At 37.5% G+C, this 9573-nt stretch overlaps 1 long non-coding RNA gene across 1 annotated transcript; it reads right to left on the reverse strand.

The window, feature by feature from the left end:
* Window positions 1-466: 466 nt before the first annotated feature.
* Window positions 467-9255, reverse strand: LOC135197270 (uncharacterized). The gene is made up of 3 exons (XR_010310586.1): window positions 9112-9255; window positions 764-852; window positions 467-545 (listed from the first exon to the last, which is right to left on the reverse strand). It is a non-coding gene; the product is annotated as an uncharacterized LOC135197270 (long non-coding RNA).
* Between the last annotated feature and the right edge of the window lie 318 nt (window positions 9256-9573).

The raw sequence follows: 9573 nt of genomic DNA on the forward strand, positions 1-9573 counted from the left end.
TACTCATATCTCTCTACAACATACGGTACACTACAAACTCTGTATATGCTTCTACATTTAAAGAAAAATGGAGGAGTAATCTCAATCTTAAGTATCAATGTGCGAGGCCTGTTTGTCCAGCGCTTGTATAACAACAGCCAATATTATCCATTATATCTTCACAACCAATTTCTGAATCATTATATTCTACATGAGCATCAGTATATAATACTCACCCTACAAACAGAACATACACCTGGAGCGAGAGTCTGAGTCACGATTACGGAGCAACTGCAGCTGGCTGTCCTTGTGTAATAATGACTTGCGCAGGTTGTGGCTGCTGTACGTACTGAACAGGAACTCCAGGCTGACTGTATCCCGCTGGAGGAGGACCAGCTGGAGGCCCACTCACAGCGGGCTGGTATCCCTGGGGAGGAACGTAATTTCCCGCTTCGTAAGGAGGAGGGGGGTCTCGTATATAGGGTGAGTGGCGGTGCCGAGCCAGGCGATCCGACTACATCAACAGGAGGGGCTGATGGGGCAATACTTGGATCTTGAAGAGGCACCTGCTAAAAGAATTCAGTGTGACACTCCAGTTTACTCTTGTGATTATGCTGAGATACAACACTCACTGTAACTTAATCTTAAAAGCTAGGGTTAATTTTCTATAGGAAAGAAATATATATCTACAGTTAAAATTAAATCAACTCACTTGTTTTCTTTTTAACTTGGAAGTAACCTGAAACTTGCTACACTTTCAAGTTTATTAACCTATTAACCTCACCTTTGAATATGCAGGATCAGCCATCGCTTTCTCTTGGTGAATTCTTGGCCACAATTACAGTGATGTCCGGTTTGATGTTACTGAGTTACCTGTGTAAACATTCACAAATTTTGTTCTTTTATTCAATAACATTAATTCATTACAATTATTTGCTATTATGACATTCAAAATCAGCAAACATTCATACAGAACAAGCCTAAATTGTCATTAGCTTATAAAAATCACTTCCAGACAGAATACTGCTTACATACAAGAGGGAAACAGGTGAGAAAAAGAAAGAGAGAGAGTAACAAACAAATACTACATGTATAATACACATGTAAACTCTTCATATATATATATATTATATATAAAAGCTTAGTTATAAATGGTTTCTGTTAAATCTACAAACTGCTACTACTGCTAACAAGACCATTTCTCAGTAGAACCATTAGACCATTTCTCAGTAGAATAAGTGGTTAAAAATATGATTTGTGATACTGGGTAGTGTAATTAAGTGTATTAAATTTTGAAAATATCAGTTATTTTCAATATACTCTACCTGTGGCCCTCAAAAGGCTTTTCATTTCTCCTAAAAATTTATAAGCTATAGTGCGGCCCTGAGAGAGAGAGAGAGAGAGAGAGAGAGAGAGAGAGAGAGAGAGAGAGAGAGAGCCTCGAACTGTATATTCAACAACTTTCTCTCTCTCTCTCTCTCTCTCTCTCTCTCTCTCTCTCTCTCTCTCTCTCTCTCTCTCGTTTTCATCAACAACCCTTCCTCACCTCAATAACCGATGGTACGAGGGATCGTCGTTCTCAGTAACCAGCTTTTAAGACCATTGTGGAAACACAGAACCGATCATTATTTTTAAGGTGTATGCTTACAGTTTTTACACTCTCCGCTATGCTTTGCAGTACAGCCGTACAGGAATGAATATACTGTAGTTCTCAGTTTATCTCAGACTCAAGTGGTGAAATAAGTGTGCTTCATTTATTGTGGTTGATTTTGTGATTACCGGTATTCTATATATTTTACTCAGCAGGAGAGATCTTATTGTACTAATAATGGCTTTCTACGAGTAAAAAAACGCAAGATTTCAGAGGAAAACCGGAGTTTTCAAGAGAAATGGACTGAGCAATATTTATGCATACAATCAGGGGGGAAAGCATTAGCCTTGTTGTGTGAGAGAGAGAGAGAGAGAGAGAGAGAGAGAGAGAGCCTCGAACTGTATATTCAACAACTTTCTCTCTCTCTCTCTCTCTCTCTCTCTCTCTCTCTCTCTCTCTCTCTCTCTCTCTCTCTCGTTTTCATCAACAACCCTTCCTCACCTCAATAACCGATGGTACGAGGGATCGTCGTTCTCAGTAACCGCTTTTAAGACCATTGTAAACACAGAACCGATCATTATTTTTAAGGTTGTATGCTTACAGTTTTACACTCTCCGCTATGCTTTGCAGTACAGCCGTACAGGAATGAATATACTGTAGTTCTCAGTTTATCTCAGACTCAAGTGGTGAAATAAGTGTGCTTCATTTATTGTGGTTGATTTGTGATTACCGGTATTCTATATATTTTACTCAGCAGGAGAGATCTTATTGTACTAATAATGGCTTCTACGAGTAAAAAACGCAAGATTTCAGAGGAAAACCGGAGTTTTCAAGAGAATGGACTGAGCAATATTTATGCATACAATCAGGGGGGAAAGCATTATCCTTGTGTGTGCCATGAATCCATTTCTGTTTTAAAAGAATATAACATCAAAGGACACTACATCACAAAGCACAAAGAATATGGAAATATGACAGGTGAAGCACGCAAAGAAAAAATATAACTCTTGCAGAAACCTCTGAAAGGACAACAGCAGTGTTTACAAAGAAACTTAAGGAATATGATGCATCTCTCAAAACAAGTTTTTTGATTAGTCAAATCCTTGCAAAGACTCAAGCCCTATTCTGATGGAGAGGTAGTTCAAGAATGTTTGTGTGTAGTCTCAGACAATATGTTTCCTGACAAAAAGAAACTAGCTGAAAACATAAGCCTTTCAAGATATACTGTTGCTAGAAGAAGACAGTCTTTCAGGGAATATTGAAAGTACAATTGCCAAGCGAGTTAGAGCTTTTTCTTCATACTCTGTTGCTCTTGATGAGAGTTGTGACACCGCAGACACTGCACAACTAGGGAGTTGACAATGACCATAACATTACAGAGGAAATGGCTTCACTACAAAACATGAAGGGAACCACAAAAGGACAATCGATTTTTGATGAATTGGAAAAAGTATTGGCAAGGTTTGGACTGGACTAAACTAATTTAGTTTCCATTACAACAGATGGTGCGCCTACGATGTCTGGTCAGAGAAATGGGGTTGTTGGATTACTAAAGACTAGAATGGGGTCTCAAAATATTGACTTTGGTTCACTTCTTGTCCTGCATTGTATCATACACCAGGAAGCTTTATGTGCAAAGACAATAAACTTTCAGCATGAGACTAATATTCTCGTGAAAGCTGTGAATTTCATTAGGTCAAGAGGTTTAAATCCCTGCGAGTTTCAGAAGCTAATGGCAGACATTGATGCGGAGTACAGAGATGTGAAGTATTTTTGTGAGGTAAGGTGGCTAAGCAAAGCAGGAATGTTGAAGAGAGAATATGACCTTTTGGAAGAAATTGAGCTGTTCTTAGATATGAAAGGTAATGCTATCCCTGAATTGAGAGATAAGGAATGGAGATGTGATTTAGCATTTTTAGTAGATATAACTGATCATCTTACTGCACTGAATGTTAAACTTCAAGGAAAAGATCAACTAATAAATGAGATGTTCTCATTGATCAAAGGCTTCCAGATAAAATTGTGTCTGTGGGAGTCACAAATCAGAAACCAAAACCCAGCCCACTTTCCTACGCTGAAAAACCATGACACTAGCAACCCTCAGTATCAGATCAGAATTATGGTGACAAGTTGGCGGTCTTACGAGAGGAATTTTCAGAAAGATTTGGTGACCTCAAGAAACATTCACAAGCCATTGAAGTCTTTGCTTCTCCTTTTTCTGTGGATGTGACAGCAATTCCTGAGGACATACATATGGAAATAATTGAACTACAGTGCAATGATGAACTAAGAAAGAAGTTTGATGATAGTTCAGTATACCACTTTTATAAGAAGCATGTATCAGTAACAGTGTATCCAAAACTCTCTGCTCATGCAAGGAAAATGATGGCAGTGTTTGGTAGCACATATGTTTCTGAGCAGCTCTTTTCAAAAATGAATATGGTTAAAAACAAGTATAGGTCTGCACTTACTGATGAACATTTGGAATGTACCCTGTGTGTAGCCACAACATCCATACAGCCTGATATTGATGAGTTGGTGTCCCTAATGCAACATCAACCATCTCACTAGGGTAGCCTTTCATTTGCTCATTAATGGTTAGGAAAATTTCTGTGTTTGATAATTCTTATGTTAATGATCCCAGTTAACCAATAATAAGTAACTATTTATGTTTGTACATTATAATAATAATAATCTTTGTGATCCCAATTTAAATAAAATCAGTAACATTAATTATCTATCTTTATTAGTATAATCTCATATAATATTTCTTCGATAGTAGTAAATAACATGAAATAGTAAGGTTATGTGGCCCTCGATACCGACAGAGTCGTGACTAGTGGCCCTTTGGGAAAAAAGGTTGCACAGCCCTGTACTATACGATTGATCTTCATTACAATAATCTGATTTATGATCCAAGGAAACAGATGACTCTCAACAAATCTTGAACTCCTATGTAAGTGATGGTGTTCCCTTTGGTTGATACCAATAACGCAGATTTATATTCTGCACTAAAAGCCAATTACAGAGATTGAAGTGAGAATCCAAGATAGTTTCTATGTTATGAAGCAGAAGTTTCTAAATCATTTCAATAATACACTTCATATAAATTTACACTATATTTTGCAACATTCCTTATATGTACTACAGCCATATTGTAATAAGACAAGTAGTACATAATTTGCTTATGAGTCGTGTCTTCGCTGCCTTGTTTGTAAGAAGTGTTGGTGGAGACCCTGGGTAAAATATTTCATATTGTAAATAATGTAAAATGACTCTTTAGCCATTTGGGGTTATCGGAATTCTTTCCCCTTACTGCTACCTTTCCTCCACAAAACAAACCATGGCAGAAAGAGTTAACTACCATGAATAGGAAGCACACAAGAGGAAATGTGTTTTCTAGCTGTGTCACCTCAAACCTTAAGGTGAGGAATATGCTCTGTGAAATCCAGAACCTAGAGGAAGTGAAGGTAAATGGCTCAGGATAGAGACAGATGGAGAGGAACTATATCAGCCTTATGCCACTGGCCAATGGCAGGAAGATAAAGTTCTGTGAAATACTGAGGGGAAGCAAGGCAGTGTCCTTCTTGCAAATAAAGTGTTGGCATACAAGGTCTAATTGACAAGAAGGCCAATTTCCATTTAATTTTCATGATTTACTGTACTGCATTCCTCGTTAAATGGAGGTTAACAACACTACGACAGGATAAAATGCATCCCAGTATTTTTACCCTATGACTTATGGAGCACTGGGTCATGTTAGATGAGGAGGGGTGGGTAGCTAGGTTAAGATGCATCCCTGCATTTTCCTCCATGACTTTTATGGTGCTTGGAATCCTCCCGTCCCCACTTAAGTGAGGACCTGCTACACTAGGTTTGGTCAGGTTAGGGAAGGTTCCATTAGGATTCATCTCTGTAACAGTCCATACTACATTTTCATGCCTTACAAATTTTCTGATAATTGCTACAGTTAAACCATACGAACTAAGTGTTTTTCTGACTGAATACATTACAAGATAAAAATTTAGTTTTTGCTACTGGTTTTATCCATCCCAAAAAAACCCAGTTTAATACACAAAACATTCAAAGCTATTAAAAAAAACCAGTTTCCATGCTACAATCAAATATTTGTACTGTCGTGAAAATCATTAGGCTACAATAGACTACAGCAACCCTAGCTTAGAACTTTGTAGCTTTAACTACAGAGTAAGATCTGATACCTACGCTATTAGGTGTGAAAAATCACAGGTAAAATTATGATTATCGTACAATTTATATCTGCTTACTGACTGAGAAGGAAAAGCCAAGCATAGGCTGCCAGCAGGCCGATAAAGAACCTAGCCTCCAACACCCAAGCCGAAGCTTACTTAAGTTTGCAAAGGCAAATCCCCTCCTAGGGCAAATGATCGAATGGCTTCCTGGCGACCACCTGGACGGTAGCGTGACCACCTTCCCAAAAAATAACTTGAACATGATCTGCAACCCAAGATAGACATCAATCACGAACCAGTGCTTGTGGAAGCAACACCTCGAGACCTCTACTTTCCTCTCGAAGTGTTGAAGTTATTTTTTGGGAAGGTGGTTGCCATAAGGCCATTCGATCATTTACCCTACCTAGTATAGTACCTACGCTACTAAGTATATAGGGTAAAACACTGCATGGCCTTCAGCAGGCCATGTACGATCAATGCATGCCACCCTCCGAAAAAGTACATTATAACGCATCCTGACACCGGAGATGGGCATCAGTCACGACTTCTTGTTGGTGAGAAACGGAGCTAAAGACCTCTACTCTCCTTTCGAAGTATTTTCTCCAAAGTTAGAAATTAAGGCCAAATTTTAAGGTTTAAACAGAGGGTAGTGAAAAGGGTGGCTACGGCAGTGGAAATCTCACCAAAACGCTTTCGAAATTTTTACTTACGCTTCAATATTTTAGAAGATTGACGCCATCTCGATGTTTACGGAGTCGCTTGTGTCAACAAGCTTCTCATTTCCTGTGATAAATCCGCACACCACTTGTACCCACAGACGCTGGGGCACTTTCATCACAACAATTGGAACACGGTCCCTTACCAGGACGTTTTTAAGTAAACAACTGTTTTGGTAGAAGACGACGACGAAGTGTGCACTAGATAATTTTTTAAATAAATAGTAAAACATCAATATTTTACATATTTATGATGATTAATTTGAAAATATTCGTTATTAAAAAGTAACTCTATTCTGACTCAAATTTAAGTAATTATTTTTCGGAATTAGAACGTTCTTTTAAGTCCTGTATTATGACGTCATGACATCTTGACTTTCGTACCTATTGTAAATAATTGCTATACTCAACTTTCTTGCAGAACAGTTTACCAGTTATTCATGCAGATTATCAGCTATGCATGTAATTGTTATAATCGTAATGCGCATATATATTTTTATTATTTACTTTTTGGATATATGAAGATGTTTTACTGCCGGATTACTGCCGTAGTGTGACGCAATCACTTTCGGTCCCTGGGCCCCTGTCTGTTTTCGCACCATAAGAAATTAATAGGGTCGCATTTGCAATGACCAGAAAGTCGTTAAAAGAGGAAAGTTGGCATTGAGGGGCATATGTTTTGATTGAGAAAAATACAAATTTATACAATAGCTAGCTTGTAAAAAATACTTGATTACAAAAAACTTGATTGACAACTAAGCAGCATCCCTACTATGGGTTTCAGAGACAGTGCAAGCACGTTTTTTGGTAATATTTCTGTAACGAACACTCGTATCTGAACGAGATTTTGCTATACGTAGTGCATTACACCCAGTTCCGTAATTTATAAGGGTATCGTGAATCACTAATCGTAAAGAATAACGACACTTGTCCTTGTACCAAGTGACAAAAACTCCATTATCCAGAAATGGATACGAACACGCGTAAAAAGCTCCACCTACCCTCCCCCCCCCTACACCGCCACCCGTCCTTCCTTCCTTCGCCTTCCTTTCTCCCTCTCTCTCTCTGTTGCCAATTGGTATGTTTTCACCCTCCAAACTGGGTATAAGACTTACACAAACGTGGAAATTGGTGAAATCAGCCTATGTATTGAAAGTATATAGTATACATAAATATTAAAGCAATTTTATCATTACTGCATTAGTATGACAACTAGAATTCATGGAAACAGTTTATAATAATGCATCGGCATATGTGTTAAGCTCCACTAATGTGGCAACAATGATTTTGCCATTCTTCGCATGCAAACATTAAAGGTTAAATTTATTTCTGGCTTAGTTATTTAAAAAATCAAAATACTAATATAGACTTAAATCAATGAAAAGTGCTAGCAAAAAAAAAGCAAAAAAAATATATATATATATAATCCACTTATCCCGTAGTCTGTTCCTCTATGGTTAGAAACATTGGATTGTATCTACTTTAGAAATATCTGTAATTTTTCGGGGTAATTTGGTTGCAAAAAAGGGATAATAGACATGAATTAAATTAATATGTTTAAATAACAAAGTAAAGTTGAACTAAATAATGAGTAAAGTAAACAATTTAGGGAATAAAACTTGCAGTGTCGTCGTCTGCTTTTCGTAACTGTGTTTGTGGCGTGCGCGCTTAGGAACCAGGAACAGCAACTTGTTTAAAGTGTAATGTGGAGTGAATTGAGACCAAAATGTGTATAATAACAATCAAATAAGCACTGTGGAGTTTCAGTTGTGATGGCAGTAAGGATAAAAACCACCGATTACAAGGTAAAAATGAATTCAGCTCAAACCATGACCCCGGGAATAACAAGTTTCATACTTTCACTAATATAGACAACAAAATGTTATTTTATTGTACTGATTACAACTGCAATCTTGAGCAAGATCAATAAACGTTACATAGCCCTATATATACGCTAACATTGTTCCAATGAGTGCTGGGAAGGCTGGGAAAGATGGTGTCCATCACTGACCAGACCCTGCCATGCACACGGTAGCTGCCATATTGGATTTCAAAACTACCTTGAAAACATATTTTACGAAGAGCGTCACATGCTTATTTTAGTTCGTATGGGGCTTTCATAGGTATATCACATTATGTTGACGAAACTTCAATCTTTTGAATGGTATGCTTGGAGTTGTAATTGTATTCTTGTTTCACCAATTAAATATCGAGTGAATAAGACCCGTCCAGCGTGATAAGGGTTGGTAGTCAGTGATTTTTTACCCTAGTACCTAGCCTAGGATAAAACAGGCAAAAAACTAACATACTAGGTAAGTAGTGCAGCCCTTCAAAAAATCTGCTACCTAGGTTACAAATCTTCTCTATATTAGCCTACCTACTAAAAGAAAAAGTAGGATTCACACCCCAATATGGCCTCGCTACCTATTGCTTAACTAGCCTAGTCTTCCTTCAAGGTTAGTAGCCTAGACTGCTAAAAACATAAGAAAAGAAGGAAACTTTCCTTAAAATAAAGTACTAGGTACTACCTATAAACATCATTCGCCCAGCTTAGATTTAGGTATACCACTCATGCACTCTCTTAGACAAGAACGAATATCGCGAAAATAATTACCTGATATTACGGAGTGGACGTAAAAATGGAAACACTCAAATCAATTCCTACAATTAACTGAATGACATCATTTTAGAACACGTCCGGAGTTATAGCTGGAATCCTCAATGACCAACAATGAATGTAAACATGTGTTCGGAGCTGGCAACACTTCTTGACTTCGAATGTATTGTTTCACAAAAATATAGTTTAAAAGTGCTGCGTAAGACTTAAAAGTTTTTAAATACATTTTTTTAAATTTTATACATTAATATCATCACAAAATATACCGTATTTTTCACATTCTTGTGTAACTTAAACAAATTAATGAAGAGAGAGGAATCGGATGCGACCCTTCCTGGACATGAGCTGTCACGTACATTACCAAGGATAAACAGAAGAAAACCTCAAGGGCTTATTATTTTAAAATAAAAAGAAATGGCGAATTTCACCTGCAATGTAGGATAAATACTATCTCCTCTC

This window comes from Macrobrachium nipponense, chromosome 18 (genome assembly GCF_015104395.2).
Source record: "Macrobrachium nipponense isolate FS-2020 chromosome 18, ASM1510439v2, whole genome shotgun sequence".
NCBI classification, from domain to species: domain Eukaryota; kingdom Metazoa; phylum Arthropoda; class Malacostraca; order Decapoda; family Palaemonidae; genus Macrobrachium; species Macrobrachium nipponense.